Below are 17,533 nucleotides of genomic sequence, written 5' to 3' on the forward strand. Positions count from 1 at the left end.
ATGCTTAGAGTAGCTCTCCTTAAAGTGCTGAATGATTGTGATAAAATTAGATGCAGCTGGGACACAATCATATTTAACTGACTTAACTTAATTCTCTAAATCAATTTATTGCCTGAGAAGCTCCTCAATTCAGTTGTTCTGGGCCTGTGGCCACCTTCTATAGTTGCCAAAGGTGGCTCCTCTACCCTAAATAACTGAACCTGTGGCATAGGCGTTGGGGTTGGTTTGAAATGGCAGGATTTTCCCATCCATTTCTTCATTCAGGATTTTGGTCTTCAAAGGATACTTTGTGTTTCCTGTGTTCCCTTTCCCTGCCTGTCTGAACCTAAAATGAATCTGAACTAAAAGTACTTGTTGAGTAGTTATGCTCCCAGCTGTAATTTAGAGTCAAGGTATGAATATTTTATGCTCAAAGAGTCACTGAAGATTCGTAGGAGGTTTTTAAAAATAAATGAATACACTCATTTTTGTTGGCATAGGTAGACTATAGCTGGGGGGAAACAAAAATATGGGACAGGCCCTCAGTCATTAGTCTTTAAAAAATGAATCTGGATTTGTGTTTTGGGATGATCGGGAGTAAGTGTGGTGAGTTCACAGCGTCCCTAAGAGGAAAGAAATACCAGGATGAAGGAGAACTTGGTAGGAAACAAACACAAAAGTGACCCAAACGCTCCAATCTCAATTTGAACGCACCCAAATTCCTGAGGTGCAGTTTCAGAAGGTGCTCTTCATGTCCTGGCAGAAATTAGGTGTTGGGTTTGGGAGCCAGTGTTCAGATGCCTGTGGCTTCCTTTCACTGCAAAAATAGACTTAAAAAAGAATCCAGTCTTTGGCAAAGTCTCTTCCAAGGTTGAGCAACCTGAGTAACCCCTTTACTTTTGCTGTGTTGGCCATTGCAGGGAGCTGGTGAGCTCATAGGTACTTCAAAGCTGTTGAACACAGTTGAAACAGAATATTAATACATGTTAACTAAGAATTTCCTTTTTTTCTTCTTCTTCTTATATAAATCAGTGAAGTGTATTCTCTTCATCTCTTGGTTTACAGGAAGGGTCCTGTTAAGTACTTTTCTCTAGCTTTAAAGAACTACAAAATAGAGAGAAAGTGTTTGGGCTCTTTTAACCTCCAAGCATGGACCATACATAAGGTAACAATTACCCCAGAAACTTAAGTTCTACTTTCCTGAAGATTTCTGTAGAAGGACAGTCATGTCACAAGTCATTTCTGATATTCATTAAGTACTCAATATATATCCTAATTGTGCCTGAGGCAAGGTATTACTTCTCTTATAATGCCCTAATTTTACCCTCGACAAACTATGTGGCAATTTAGAGGGGAAAAATAGAAGGTTCTAAACTTTGATAAGTGGCCGCCAAGATCATGACCACCTGTGGGGTTTTGGGTATGATGCCCCATAGTAAATGCTTTTACATGACAATGACTCTTTTTCTCCCCCAACCCTAAGGGTTTCATTCCTAATGTCTAACCTCTATCCATGACCCTTTATCCTTCAAGTAGATTCAACCTGCAAGGAGTGTTAAAAATTCAGGTGTATGCAATACAAAGAAAATTAGATACCATTTTTACCTGTTAAATTGACAAAGATTTAAAAATTTCTTAGTATGTAGCATTGACCAAAGGGTGGCTAAAATACAGCTATTTAGATTGAGTGTGAGAGTAAAAGTACAGATTGGCAGCACATTCTATCCCACAACTTCACTTCTAGTTATTTATTTTACTGTTATAGAAGCGAACAAATGTTTACATATTGCATTTATTGTGACAGCAGAAATATGGAAACAACTTATAATCTAATCAACAGGGGACTCCTTACATAAACTAAGGTATATTTATTTATACAAAGGAATATTATGTTACCATGTAAAAGGACAAGGTAATTGGAATGTGCAGACATTGAGAGATCACCAAGGTATAGGCTTGAAAAAAAGCAAAGTACAGAACATTATGTATAATTTAATCCAATTTGTATAAAAAAGTATACATGTGCATTACACACTTGCAGACAATTTCTTAAAGGACAGATAAGAAATTATAATGACTGGTACATTTTTAGGTATGGAACTGGGGATCTGAGAGGAGAGGAGGGAGAATTTACCTTTTATTTTATACTCTTTTGTATTACTTTTTTTTTTTAAAGTCATTCTGTATGTATTCTTTAATATAATCAAGCTTGTTTAATTTTTTAATAAGTAAAATAAAATCCAGCTGCAGCCATGACTCTACATCTCCTAAATTAATCCAGACCACTTCCTGTTTATAACCATTGGTGTTCCTCCCTTTCATCTCGGTTTCTCTGACCTCTTTTTGGCCAAGTTCCTTAAACACAAAGGACAAGTCTTAACTCAGTTTTCCTGTGCTTAGGTCTTACCTGTCACATAAAGGTGTTAAGTGTTTTGTGGAACACTGAGGGGCTGATTGTACACCTGACTTCTTCATTCCCAAGCAGTGTTCTCCTTTGTTCTCTAAACAGTGTAGCAGTCCTGTCAATCTTCATTAATGTCATTGTATTAGTTTTCTATTGCTGCATAATAAATTATCACAAACTTGGTGGCTTAACATAACATACATTTATTATCTCACAATGTCTGTGGTCATTGTGGGTCCAGGTACAGCTTGATCTGATTGTTTAAGATATTTCACAAGGCTGAATTCAAGGTACTGGTTGGGGTTGTGGTCTTATCTCAAGGCTCAGCCAGGTAAGGATCCCTTCTAAACTCATGATGTTGTTGGCAGAATTTGGTTCCTTGCAACCTATTGAGCTGAGGGCCTCAGTTTCTAGCTGGTTATTGGCTGGAGGCTGTTTCAGGTCCCGTGCTTCACCAAAGCCAGTGAGGAGAGTGTCCACCATTCTTGCAATGTAGTTAACGGCAGTGACAGCTCATCATTCATCTATTGATTAGAAGCAAGTCACAGGTCCTGCCCAAGGGGAGACGAATACCAGGAGGTAGGGTCATTGGGGAGCACCTTAGAGCCAGCATAGTCATGAACTTGTATAACTGACATTTGGGTAGCCTAAAAGGAACTCCATCAAAGAGTTCTTATAATTACAGATGATTTTCTCTAACAGTCTTCTTATTTTTCCAGTACTTAAACTTCCCTGGGGTCTTTCCAAACCACTTTCCACCCATCCTGTGCTCATTCCTGTATCTCCTTTCCATCTGGATTTTGTCTGATGATGTCAACTTATATTTAAAACTTAATTCCATTCTTTCCTCATTTGTGTCCCTCACTTCTAGTCCTGATGATTGGAGGGAAGTGATGTAGGAGCCATGGGAATGGGACTGTGTAACAATTAGTAAGTAATCCTGATTCTATAGGCTCTGGTTCTCAGCTCAAGTGCCATCTTCTCACCACCCATTGGCAGTTAGCCTACGGTGCCCCTGCTCTGCTACTCACTACATATCACATTTTCTCTTTTGTTTTCTTCATAAGAGTAATCACCATCTGAAGCTTTCTGGTTTGATTATTTGTTTTCTTGATTATTATCTGCTTTCCCCCAAGAGGATAAGATGCCAGGGTAGAGAAGTCTTGTTTTTTCTTGTTCACTGCAGTATCTCTAGGTCCTGGGATGGCTCTTAGCACAAAGGAAACGTTTAACAAATATTTGTGGGATTAATAACTGGGTTAGTCAGTGCATAATCAGTCTACCCTGTGAATCCTCTTTGTGGAAGAATCACCACTGCTGCCCTGACCCTAATGGTCATTTCTCATGGATTTCCTGGGTGTCCAGTGGCTGTGAACCTAAACTGCGTCATTGTGGTGTTACTGAGTTTTACCTTGGTAGTATCTAAGCATTCCTCACCTCTAACTCTGTCCTCAACAATCATTGAGCTTTACAATGGCTAGACTAAGACATACTCCAGTAACTCAGCCCAGAGGATGGGCAGCATCTGGAAGTCGCATCCAGTATTTTCGTTTGTCATTGGCTGCCAGATGTTGACCTGTGATCAAGAAATAGCTGCAAAATTTGACTCCCAATAAATGCTCCTCTTTACCTGCATTATTGTTGCCACAGATAACATAATTATAAATGGAGGTTGATAATGGCAAAAATAATAAGATTTAACCTTTTTAAAGTGCTTGATATGTGTCAGGCTCTCAGTTGTGTACTTTATCTGTTGTAGTGTTTCCTTCAGTCCTCATAGCAGCCCCATCAAGAATGGGAGGTGGCCTCCTCGGTTGGTGGCAGTGGTGGCCTTAGTGTTTCCTCCTGGCCCTGTTAATGTTGGGGGCAGGCCCAGGGAGGATGGCACCCTAGAGCTTGGCCTTGCTGGGTTAGAGGTTGGAGGAGACTAAGTGAGGGCTGGCCATGTTGGAGGTCACTCGGTGTCTGCTGCATTGCTGAGGCACCAGTTTTAAGAGAGGTGATGACTTCAATTCTTGGTGGAGTCCAGCTGGTGGAGATGATAGACGAGTATCGAACATTAGTAAATGATCCATAAAAAGAGGCCCAAGCTCAACACAATAATTCTGAATTCACAGAAGAACAAAAGAAAACCATGGCAAAATTGCAACATGCTTGGAATTACAAAGTGCAGCTTTACAGTCCCCACAGTCCCAAGCAGAATTTAAGCTACAAAATCTGAAGAAGCTAGAACCAATCCTAAAGAATAGTCTACATATTATAAAGAATTCCCATTTGATATTCAGTCTGTCACCTTAAGAAGAATTTTAGCACCTGGTGAAGCAGAGAATTTGGAATTTGAAGAAGATGAAGAAGAGGGTGGTGCTGGAGCAAGGTCTCCTGATTCCTTTCCTGCTAGAGTTCCTGGTACTTTATAACCAAGGTTGCCATCAGAACCAGGAACAATGTTACTATCAGAATTGAGAAAAAACAGCTTGAAAGATGCTGGACAATGCACTGATCCCTATATCACAGTTAATATAAAGGATCTGACTGGCATAGATTTAACTCCTGGGCATGATACTCCTATGGTTTCAAGAAAAGAAGAATATGTGTTCATTTTCATGTGGATATTGGGCTCCAGAAGCATGTTGAGAAATTAATCAAAGCTGCAACTATCTTACTTGAATTCAAACACTACAAGCCTAGTAAAAGGTTTACCAGTACCAAGTGTTTTGCTTTCATGGAGGTGGATAAATTTAAACCTGGGCTAATTGAAATAGAACTATACAAGAAAACCACTGACTTTAAAAGAAAGAAATTGCAATTATTGACCAAGAAATCACTTTATCTTCATCTGAATCAAACTCTGCACAAGGAACAACCCTTACATGAATAATCTTGTACTTCTGTGAATTTTACCACTCACTAGAAACCATCATAGCTCTGTGTAGCATACTCACACTTCAACAGGCAGGAAGTAAGCTGTACCCATGCCAGTAGGCCAGAGTGAGTCCATTGCAAAGCTATAGCACAGAATTCAAAGTCCAGCACATCACTGACATGTAAGACTCCTTTGGATACAGGCTTATTGTAGGTTTTGAAACATGTTTTTACTTTTCTATTGATTGTGCAGTTAATAGTCTCTTCTAGTTTACCACTATGACTGCTTCCTGGAACAACACTGTTGTGGGTAGGATGTGCTCATCTTTAAACTTAATATAGCAATAAGAATGTGCCAGAGTTTACACATTTGTTCACTTCTGCTCCACTATGCTCTTTTGTTTTTCTGAGTTAATGTCAAACTTGGGGCCAATGTAAGTAGGATAGCATGAAACTGCTTTGAGATGGGTTGGATTATTACATTGTCCAAGAAGGTCCATCTGGAAATTTATGGGCTGCTCCTCAGAGATGGCCTAAATTCACCCTGACCTCATAATCTTCCTTAGTATGCCTTGGCCAGATCAGTATCCATGTGGGAGCGTTCCCAGGTTGTAGCTGTGAGTTTTCCAGGTGACCAGATTGTTTTTCTGAAAGTGAGCATACTTTTTGTCATGCTGATTTGCTCTTCTACATCACATTGTTATTCTTTGCAATCGTGATTCTAGGATTAACATGGAACCATCTCAGAATAATTACAAATTTCTAGATGGGTTTATAATGTCTTCTAAATCATGTAATCTAAAAATAATTTTGAGTCAGAAGCTAATGAGATACTGCAGACAACAGATTGTGAAACCTGAAAACCTGCATACTTTTTATAGCGATGAGTATGCAAAATCGGAAGATATTCTATTTTTTTTTTAACATAGGTAGATAAGATTGTCATGTATTTCCTATTTAGAAATATCAACATTCACCCATATGGAAATATGCAGGTCAGTAGCTTATTTACAGACTATTTATTACAGACTAGTTATTAGAGACTATTTACATTACTTTTGACTTAATTGGGCATAAATAAAACTTCCATAGTACATACGAAGTGGGTGTTTGATTTACAGACCATTAAGGTCTGGGGTGGGCTTTCTGTGGGTTAGATGTAGAGCCTACATATTTAATATTCACTATTTTAAATGACCAATACTAGCATGAGGGGAATGCAGTACCACTACTTGGCCTATTTTTAAACTTGTGTAATAAGCCTAGTCATACCTTTCAATATGTTTGCTTATTCAAATAAGTAGCCATGATTAAGTTGTTTTAACGCTTGTACTTCAAGATATCTATTCTTTATTTTCAGTTGTCTATTAGGTCAATTCTCTTTACTAAGATGGATGTTAAAAACTACATAAGCCTGAAAGAATTCTCAACCAAATTTAGTCTTATCTCTCATCTTGATTAGATTAATTCCAAAACAACTCAATCCACATTAGCTCCAGGGGATGAGGAACTTGCCTTAAATTACTTTGTTGTTCACTCAACTCTTAGACTGAGTTGTCAGCTCCTCAGACTGTAAGCTACTAAAGGCATAATAACCACATTTTCTCCAGGTGCTGTAAATTTTCTAAGGTGCTTAGCAGCAGTCTGTACCTTGTGGCATACTCAGTACCTTTTGTATGACGTTGCTGCCAAGACCTAAAAAATGATACCTCAAAAAAACCTATTAACATGTAACAAAACTGAAGGAAGAAAAAGAGAAAAGATTGGGAGGTGGCATTCATTCCCACTGGGGCATTATCACTTTTAAAAGCAACTCTCTGGTCAAATGTAAATGCGGTTTCTAAACCTGTTTATTAGGAGAATGTCAATGAAAATAATTTTAATAGTATTTTTGCATTAGCAAGAAACCTTAATGCAAACACAATTTTACCATAATTAGATTGAAATAGTTCAGCACTACACACATAATATGAAATGATCTTACTTAAACTCACGTAGTATACTGACAAGTCATTATTGTAAACTTTTAGGAAATAGATTTCTAATATCTGATTTATCATAGCGTTTATTCAAAATTTAATTTTATCGTAAAATTTTGCATTAAATGAGTCATTAAGGCAACGTATTTCTCATTACTGTAACAAGAAGACACATTCAAACAAAGGCATTTCAGAGTGCTTAGGGTTTGCTGAAAGTCTACACCTATGGGCTTTCTTTGAGCTGGTTGGTGTTTTTTGCCCTTGGTTGAGGGCAGCTTCTTTCCCATTCATAGGAATGAACATTTTACATCAAATTTCAAGGTCTGTTTTTCTATTGTATCTTTTCATTGGTCTCTTCTCCAGAGTCTATCTCTGAAAACCAATGCTTTCTTTTAATATTTGTGTCCCTGCTCTGGACTATTGTGGGCAGAGCTGAGAGAAGAGAAAGTGGGGGTGAGTATTACAAGTCCTTATAATGAAGGGGAGAATGTCATTGCCCAATACCATTCCCAAAGAGACTTGTCCCAGAGAAAAATACAGTAAGTTCACAGCAGGGATATTTTTGCTACAGGGCTGGGACGTCCTTGAGGGTCATGCAGATGGGTAACTAGACACTGGTTCAGATAACTTAACTGAAGCATTCCCAGGGGCTTGGTGGGGTCTTAGGGGAGTGAGTGATGTGTGCTAGAACACAGACTCTGGAGTGAGATGAGACTAACTTGCATTTTGGGTCCATGTAACACAGGGCTGCTTTCTTAACTTCTTTGAACACCAATTTCCTTGTCTATGAATTGAGGGTAAAGTGAGATGGCAACCTCACTAGGGTTTTGCAGGCTTAATATTGAATGAACAAATTCCTACATAATACCACTCCTTGGCACAAAGTAAGAAATGAAGTGTGGTCCTTCCTGTCATACCTTCATGACCTCCCTCCTATTTCTTACATAGACCAGTGCCTCTTATGACTAGAATAAAGTTTGAGTTCTGCTAGTAAGGAAAAAGAGAAAGGAAGATGCCCAATGTGTAGGCAACAACAGTGTCTCTTCAACATGCAAAAGCACGAGAAAGATGAAGAATCCAGATTGGAACAAAGCCTAATTCAAAGAAAAGAAGAGATTTCTCCATAATGAGTTCTTCATGTCGTACCTCTCTCTTACTTGTGCTTATGAGAACTCTTGCTTTCCCACTCCACCCATCTCATGTCCAATCTTCCTTCTTCCTCAAGGTTCATTTTTACTAAGTGTAATCTCCACTCATGTATGTGCTCAGACTTCAAACCTAAGTCTTGTCTTTGCTTTCTTAGTTTCCCAAACACTCAATGTCAAATCCACAAGCAAGACCCTTTGGCTATACCTTCAAACATCTCCTATCACTTAAACTGTTGCCCACCGATCCAAACCACTGTGATATCTTTTTTAGTACTTGGAACTACTTCAGGAGCTGCTTAGTGGGCTTTCTCTTTCTGTGCTTGCTCCCAATGCACAGTAAACAGAGGAATTCTTGAAATGTATAAATTTTAGCATATCTCTTCCATCCTGAAGCCCTCCTATGACTTCAGATTTAATTTAGAATAAAATCTCTGCAGAAATGTAGATTGCCTGTAATCCTCAGCTTTTAAATTGTAATTCAATGGGGAGGATGCCCAGGATTGAAATAAATGTGGGGAAAAGGTCAGTGACAATTTAACTATATTAGGTCAGAGGAAGCAAAATGTCTGGCTAGGACCATTGACTTCAAGCATGAGCAAAATGGACAGTGGCAAAACAATTATGCAAATAAACTTGAACAAAAACAACATAAGAGCTATCACATGCTCTGTCTACTAGGCTATGTCCAGCTGCAAATATCAGAACATTTGGGTGGGGATGCCTTAAACAAACAGGGATTTTCCCCCCTCACATAACAAGTCTGGAGATAGACAGACACTTGGCTTGGTTTAGGGCTCATTGACATCAGGGCTCTGGGTCAACATCCCTGAAATTCTCTCAGCCTTTCCCTCATGATTGCAGAAAGAGTGTAGGAGCTCAAAGCATCATGTTCTCGCAGGAAATTCAGAGGCAGGAAATGGAAGACAATGCAGGGCAGTGCTCTTCTCCTTGCTTACTATCCTCTCATTATGGAGAATAATTCCAAATGGGTGGGCAACCAACATGTCTGCACAACAGGCCAAAAAGATGGATGGAGAATCCAGTTTGCAAGAAGGCATAATCCATAGAGTAGAACATTTCCCACAAGTGAATTCTCCATGTTATAGAAGGACTTATTAAGAACAGCAATTAAGGGCTAAGAAAAACACTCAGAGGGTTCTGGTCAAGATGGAGGAGTAGGTAAACACTGTGCTTACCTTTTCTCATGACCACATCAAAATTACAACTAAACTACAAAACAACCATCATTGAGAATTGCCTGAAATCTTGCTGAACTGAAGCCTTACAACTAAAGACATACAGAAGAAGCCACCTCAAGACTGGTAGGAGGGGTAAAGATGCGGAATGAGCTGGACCTATCCCATGTGTGACCATTAAAAATCAGAAGGGCTGTCTCAGCTGTGAAAGTCCCCACCCCTTGAAGAGAGCAAGTGCCACACTTGGCTCTCCAGCCCAAGTTTCCCGTGCCAGGGAGATAAGCCCCCGTAATTTCTGGTTGTGAAAACAAGCAGAGATTGAATCTGAGTGAGAGAGAGGGCTGCTGCAGTCCCAAGTGCTCCCCTTATAGGACCTGTGCACTGACTTACTTATCTACAGAATCATTGGCTTTGAGCACCAGAGCAGGGGCAGCAGCTGGAGAGGTGACAGGGTCACTGGGAGTGGGGAGGGAGAGGAACTGAGTTGTCTGGCTTCAGGATGACGGCTGGAGGGGCAGCTTCTTCTGGACAGAGGAGCTGGCAGAAGGCATTGTTTCTTTGTTAAGCCCTCCCCCTTCCAAGCATGCAAACACTGGCAACTGCCATATCGGAATCTTTATCAAGCTGGCTGATACCACTTGTTTGACACACCCTGGTGATTCTGAAATCCTGCCTCACCCAACTTTCAGGCACACCCAGACCACTTCTAGTGGCTTTTTCATACAAACCACTGCAGACTTTCTTAGGGTCTCTCAAATGTTTGTGGAACCCAGAAAGGAGGCATCTGGCTTGAGCATGTCCCATACCTTTGGTTGAGCAACCCTAAGCCTGCCACTAGTGGCAGCCAGCCATGGTTCATGCCTTAGCTTCTCAAGGCACTTCCAAGCATAGCACAGGCAGCAGCCATCTGTGTATTGCTTTGTGGCTCCTGCCAGATGGCCCTGGGTGGGGTACAGGCTGTGGCTGAACTTGACCTACTGTGGGTCCTCTCCTAGGTGGCCCTGGGGCTGGCACACCCAGAAGCCAGCTTTGAAATAAGCTAGAGCATAACCCAGGCACCTCCAAGGACAACACAACCACAGAATGGATTGGGCAGGCATCAGAGCCCTGCTGAGGCATATCTTGCTCTAGGGTGAGTCCGTGTACCATGGCTCCTCCAATGTAGTCACAGCCAGCCCTCACAACCAATGAGCTGGAGGGTCAGTCCCTCTCATTGACATGCAAACAGCAACCAAGGCACACTTACAAGAGGAGAGCACCACCCACACAAAGAGCACACCCGAAGTGCATGGTTTAGGTGATTAGGAGCCATGACTGAGCCCCACAGCACACCTACTGTGTAAGGCCATTCTACTAGGACCAGGAGACATAGCAGCCCTACCTAATACATAGCAACAAACACAGAGAGGCAGCCAAAATGAGGAGACAAAGAAACATTTCTCAAATAAAAGAAGAGAACAAAGCTCCAGAAAAATAACTAAACAAAATGGAGACAAGCAATCTACCAGACACAGTGGTCCAAACACTGGTTATAAGGATGCTCAATGATCTCAGGGAGACCTTCAACAAAGAGATAGAAAACATAAAAATAGAGATAGAAAACATAAAGAAGAACAAGTCAGAAATAAAAAATACAATAACAGAAATTAAGAATACATTACAGGGTATCAACAGTAAATTAGATGAAACAGATGACTGAATCAGTCCTTAGAAGATAAGGTAGCAGACCGCAACAAATCAGAACAGCAAAGAGAAGAAAGAATCCTAAAAATTAATGAGACTTTAAGGGACCTCTCTAGGACAACATCAAGCATAACAGCATTAACATTATAGGGGTGCCAGAATGAGAAGAGAGAGAGCAAGGAATTGAAAACCTATTTGAAGAAATAATGATGGAAAACTTTCCTAACCTCGTGAAGGAAATAGATATGCAAGCCCAGGAAGTGCAGAGTTCCAAAGAGGCCCCCACCAAGACACATCATAATTAAAATGTCAAAGGTTAAAGACAAAGAGAGAATCTTAAAAGCAGCAAGAGAAAAGCGGTTAGTTACCTACAAGGGAGTTCCTATAAGACTGTCAGCTGATTTCTCAACAGAAACTTTGCAGGCCAGAAGGGATAGCAGGAAATATTCAAAGTAATGAAAAGTAAGGACCTACAAGCAAGACTACTCTACCCAGCAAGGCTATCATTTAAAATCAAAGGACAGATAAAGAGCATCCCAGACAAGAAAAAGCTAAAGGAGTTCATCATCATCAAACCAACATTACAAGGAATCTTAGAAGGAATTCTTTAGTACGAAAAAAAAAAATATGAACAATAAAAGGGCAATAACTACATACCTATCAACAATTGCTTTTAATGTAAATGGATTAAACACTCCAATAAAAATGTAGAGTGGCTGAATGGATAAGAAAGCAATACCTTTACATATGCTGCCTATAGGAGACTCACTTCAGATCAAAATTAACATATGGAGTAAGAGTAAAGGGATGGAAAAATATATTTCATGAAAGTGGAAACAAAATAGCTGTGGTCGCAATATGTATTCCAGACAAAATAGACTTTAGAACAAAGACTATAAAAAGAGACAAAGAAGCACATAGTAATCTCTCTTCTGGGTATTTATTCAAAGAAACCCAAAATGCTACTTTGAGGGAACTTGCTTGTTCATATGTTCATTGCAGCATTATTTACAATAGCCAAGATATGAAGGCAACCTGTGTGTCCCTGAATGGATGAGTGGATAAAGAAGATAAAATATATACAATGGAATATATACATATACAATGTATGGAATATATACATATACAATATATACACAATGGAATATTACTCAGCCATAAAAAAGAATGAAATCTTGCCATCTGCAATAACATAGATGGATCTAGAGGGTGTTGTTCTGAGTATAATAAGTCAGACAGTGAAAGACAAATGTCATATAATTTCACTTATAAGTGGAATCTAAAGAACAAAATAAACAAACAAACAAAACAGAAACAAACTCATAGATACAGAGAACATTTTTATGGTTGCCAGATGGGAGGGGTTTGGGGGTACATGAAAAGTGAATAAGAAGTACAAATTGATTGTTACACAGTAGTCATGGGGATGTAGGGTATAGCTAAGGAATATAGTCAATAATATTGTAATAACTATGTATGGTGTCAGATGGGTACTATACCTATTGTGGTGTTAGATGGGAAGAGGGTTGGGGGCAGGATGAAAAAGGTGAAGGGATTAAGAAATACAAATTGGTAGTTACAAAATAGTCATGGAAATGTAAAGCATAAGGAATATAATAAAAATGTGGTAATAACTATGTATAGTGCCAGGTGGGTACTAGTCAGAGGGATCACTTCATAAATTATATAAATGTCTAACCATTATGCTGTACACCTGAAATTAATGTGAAATAATATTGTATGTTAACAGGAATTGAATTTTTTTTTAAAGGGGAATCTGAGAGTTTCAAAGTTCAGGTATAAAACAAGTAAGTCTTGGGGATGTAATATACAACATAGGAAATACAGTCAATAATATTGTGATAGTGTGGTATGGTTTCAGATGCTTGCTGGACTTACCATAGTGATCACTTCTTCAAAATAGGGAATATAATCAATAATATGGTAATAACTATGTGTAGTGCCAGGTGGGTAAATAACTGTTGAATAACTATGGTGTACACTTGAAACTAATATAATACTCTATGTCAGCTATATTTTAATAAAAATCTTAAAAAAAAGAAACAATGCAAGGTGGGGTTCTAGATTGGCTCCTAGACTAGATAAGTTATATTAGTGGGAAAAGTGGTGAGTTTGGAAGTTTAGCTAGTAGTACTATGTTAATATTAATTTTGTGATTTTAGTCATTGTACTGTGATTATGCATATGTAAGGCATTAACATTTGGGGAAGCAGAGTACACAGTCTATGGAAATTCTTTGTATTATTATTTTTTTTTGTAACTTCTTGGTAAGTCTGAAATTATTTCAAAATGAAATTGAAAAATAAAAAATTTCAAAATAAAGAAAATAAAAAGAATAGTATGAAATGGAGAGTTTTGTTTTGTTTTTAGCTAAAAACATGCATTGATAAAATTCTCCTATTTATAATACAAATAAAATAGGAATGACAAAATATAGAAATGACAGGGCTAAACGCTGTATAAGTGATATAGCTTATGGTAATCAACATTAACTATAATTAGACAGAAATTAACTATAATTAGTAGAAATATAGACACAGAGGACAAAAACATACATATAATTTTGCTAACTTCTTCATCTTTCATTGCAGGAGTTAGTGTCCAAAGTCAAAATTATTACAAAACTAATATTTATACTCTTATAAATATTCTAATATTAATTTTATTTTAACTTTTAGAAGAGTTGTTTAGAAATTATCACTTCTTGCAGTGGAAAAATATTATCTAAATTTTAGCAATTTCTCAAATTTCACTTCACCATCTTTTTTTTTGGTTAAAATAAAAATAATTAAGCCAATTAAAATGTCAAAAATAATATGACATAATTTTTCTAAAATCATCTATTTCTCTGTGTCTGGCTAGCTATCTTTCTGTCTTTATCCCTATTTGTCTGTCTCTATGCCTATTTGTCTACCTATCTTCCTGACTATGTATCTTTCTGTCTCTATATGCAGAGATGGACATCTTGGATGGTATTTACCAATCTATGGCACTGGTTGTTTGAGTTTGTAGAATTTTGGTGGATTTCTCTTACATTCTCTGTGCTGCTCTGAAGTTTAAAAATTTGAAAAATTTAAAGTGAACATGTGTTTATTCTTTAAAAAAGTTAAAAGAATAGGTGATTAAAAAAGTAACTTACATATTTTGAGATGTGATAAATAACATTGCTGTGTGTTGCATATTCCAATATGAATAAAACACTAGGTTTGGAAATAGTGATTGTTCTTACTGTCCTCTTTTGTAATCTTCATGCCTATAACAATGCTTTATGTGTATTATAAGATCCATAATTGATATGTCCTGGGTTTGAGCAGGTAACCAGAAGGCAGGAAAGTGTCATCAAGAAGAAAAGATAATGCAAAAATGAGTTTGAATTGCAACAACATTAAATACAAATATTTGGACTTTATGGGATTTAGAGTTTATGGGATGGTTATGACAGAAATTGCCTCTCACCTGGAGAATGGACAGGACAAAAGAAGTCTACAGACACACATCCTCAAAACTGAAGGAGATAGCCAGCACAGTCCCCAGAACAGAGTGGGTGTGCATCAAATGCTGGTTTATTTCCCTGCATTTTGTGAAGATACATGGCTTAGAGGCACAATGTGCTAGCCTATTAAAAATATGGGAATCCATGCTAAACAAATTAGCTTTCATAGCCTAAGTAGCTCTCTCATATTAGTGTGTGGTAGTTAAAAGGCAGTGATTGCAACTGAACAAACTAGGGTTTAAAACCTAGTTCCTTCACGTCTTAGTAGGCTGTCTTTCCTCTTATGTAAAACGGAGCTACTACTATTACAACTCACCCTGTATACTTGTTATGAGGACAAAAATGAGGTAACAGCCGAGAGGCAATTAGTGCAAGTCTGCACTAAATAACTATTATTGTTAATATCTTCAAGGAAGTTTCAGCCCAATAATTAATACCATTGACTGTTCTTTGTTGCTCTACTGTTTCTTTTACTTTAGGTTAAATTTATTAATCATGTTGTGCCTCTGTTTCCTTAATTGTAAATTTGGGTTGGTGATGTGTTCTGAAGGTTATAGATGTCAAATGTGCACAAATAATTTGTATCAGGAAGCTGAAGTCTGTTTCTGGGTCACTCAACTGATACCTGGCAGGCTGCTGACCTCCTTGTAGAATTCTGTTTCCTTATCTCTACAATGGGAACCACCAAGTTGACCTTCCTTCCCAGGGCTGCTTCTTGGTGGAGCTCATGGCTTATGATAAAGAACTTCACAAACATGGTGTGCTGAATGGTATCTGGTGGGGAGTTTGAACCGAAGGTGAGGCATTGATAAGAAGAGGGATAGTGACATATTTCTGATACCTACCCTGGGCTCTTGTGAACAAGTCTTTCCTGGATATTGCCATGCAGTGCTGTACGCTATTACCATTAATCATAATAGTAACTAGCATTTATTGAAAGCTTAGTCTGTTCCAGGCAGTGGACTACCTGGTGGATTTTGACACTACAAGCGACACATTTTTTAACAACTCACCATATGATACAATTATTTTCAGTATAGTCTTGACATAAAACAAATAATACTAATGGTCAGAAAAGAAACAGACATTAAACACTTTTTATTGAACTTTGTATATATAATCATGCTAGCAGTAACAATAACAACAAAAACAACAGTAAAATTCCAAAAAGGAAACAAGAAGCAGATTCATACTTTTTAATTACATTAAAGTATGGGAAAAAAATACAAAAGAATAAATTCTGTAAGTTTCAGAGAATGATTTATACATAAATCAAAGTAATTCTAGTTCTGTGTTTTTAGCTTTACAATCAACACCCCCCACCAATCCACTGTATAAATGCAATACTGTGACCTAAGTAAGCTTCACCAATTTTGAACCTTAATGATCTTCTAGAGATGAGTACTGTGTATGTTTAGGATCAACAAATATAATTGGCTGACTGTATAATTGCCATGTAAAATAAGCTGTTTAAGAAAGAATTGGTAATAAAAATGTACTAATTTGAAGCTTACATCTGTATGATACTGTTAAAATTCAACAGTAACCACAGCATTTGTTTAGAACTGTTTTTAGACAGCAATTGTTTTTTTAGGGAGGAGTATTTTATCCCAAACAATGTTTAAAATTGCCAATGCATGGTGATAATAATTTCAGATTATTGTAGTTTTTAAATTCTCTATGAACTATGAACCCCCTGATTGCATATACCCTAGGTCCCAAGATTGTTCTAGGTGCTTTGCAGTCATTTTAACTCATTTAATTCTCTTGACTACTATTACTATCTCCGTTTGACAGATGAGACTCAGAATGGGTAGATAACTTGCCCAAGGCTACACAGTTAGTGGGCAGCCAGCTTGGATTTGAATTTGAATCCAGGGAATCTCTTCTCTGAGACTGTACTCATAACCAACCAGAGTAGATGCACTGTCTCCAAAAAACACACATTATGGTTATGTGGAAATAACTCACATTTTCATTGTTGTATGTGTACCTGCCCACCCCACACGGACCCCCTCCCTGTTTTTTGTTTCTGTTTTTGTTTTTTTAGTTCAGAATGCATTTGAGAAAGCATAACTGATCTGAATTCCTGATCTCTGGGAAGCTGCTATAGGAGCTGAGATTTGCAGCTCTCTCAATCCACATTTGAGAAGATACCTTTCAATAAAGAATCTGGATGTATAAACCAGACTGATGCAAGGGCCGTAAAAGAAACATTTTAAATTCTTCTTCTGAAAAGACTATGAAAAGCACAGAAAGCAGGGGATAGTAAATAGAAAAGTTCCAAAAAGGCTTAGCGAACAACTTAGCAAAATATCACATAAATGACTACTTTTGACTCTCCATGGAAGTCTCTTGCAAGTAAGGGAAGCCACTGAGTTGTTCATATATTTTTGTTTTCACTCCTATAACCTAGTCATTAAAATGTCCCAGGAAACCTTTGCTCAGTTGGCACTTTCAGCTGAGAGAAGAAAAGGGTCTTCTTGTTCATTGTGCACACACATCAACGTTTGGCAGTTATGAATCAGGATGTTCAAAAAATTGCTCTTTCCCCAACATAGTCCCAAGCATATCCATCATAGAAATGAAATTAGCTTTCTGTAATTTAGCGCAGGTTTCGCTCACATACCCTAGCAAGCTTCTTCCAGGAAGCCATTCAAAAAAAAAAAAAAAAATAGATAGGGGCAAACTCAGTTTTGCCTAAGTCTCTTTAAATCATCACAATCTTTGTTGATTAGGTGTTCAATCATTCTTTCTAGTTTAGATTT

The 17,533-nt window shown here is 38.0% G+C and overlaps 1 pseudogene; it reads left to right on the plus strand.

Annotated features, from left to right (window-relative positions):
- The first annotated feature begins 2,599 nt into the window (after window positions 1-2,599).
- LOC117015803 (axin interactor, dorsalization-associated protein-like) lies at window positions 2,600-5,261 on the plus strand (annotated as a pseudogene).
- The last annotated feature ends 12,272 nt before the right edge of the window (window positions 5,262-17,533 follow it).

This window comes from Rhinolophus ferrumequinum, chromosome 23, assembly GCF_004115265.2.
Source record: "Rhinolophus ferrumequinum isolate MPI-CBG mRhiFer1 chromosome 23, mRhiFer1_v1.p, whole genome shotgun sequence".
Lineage (NCBI taxonomy): Eukaryota > Metazoa > Chordata > Mammalia > Chiroptera > Rhinolophidae > Rhinolophus > Rhinolophus ferrumequinum.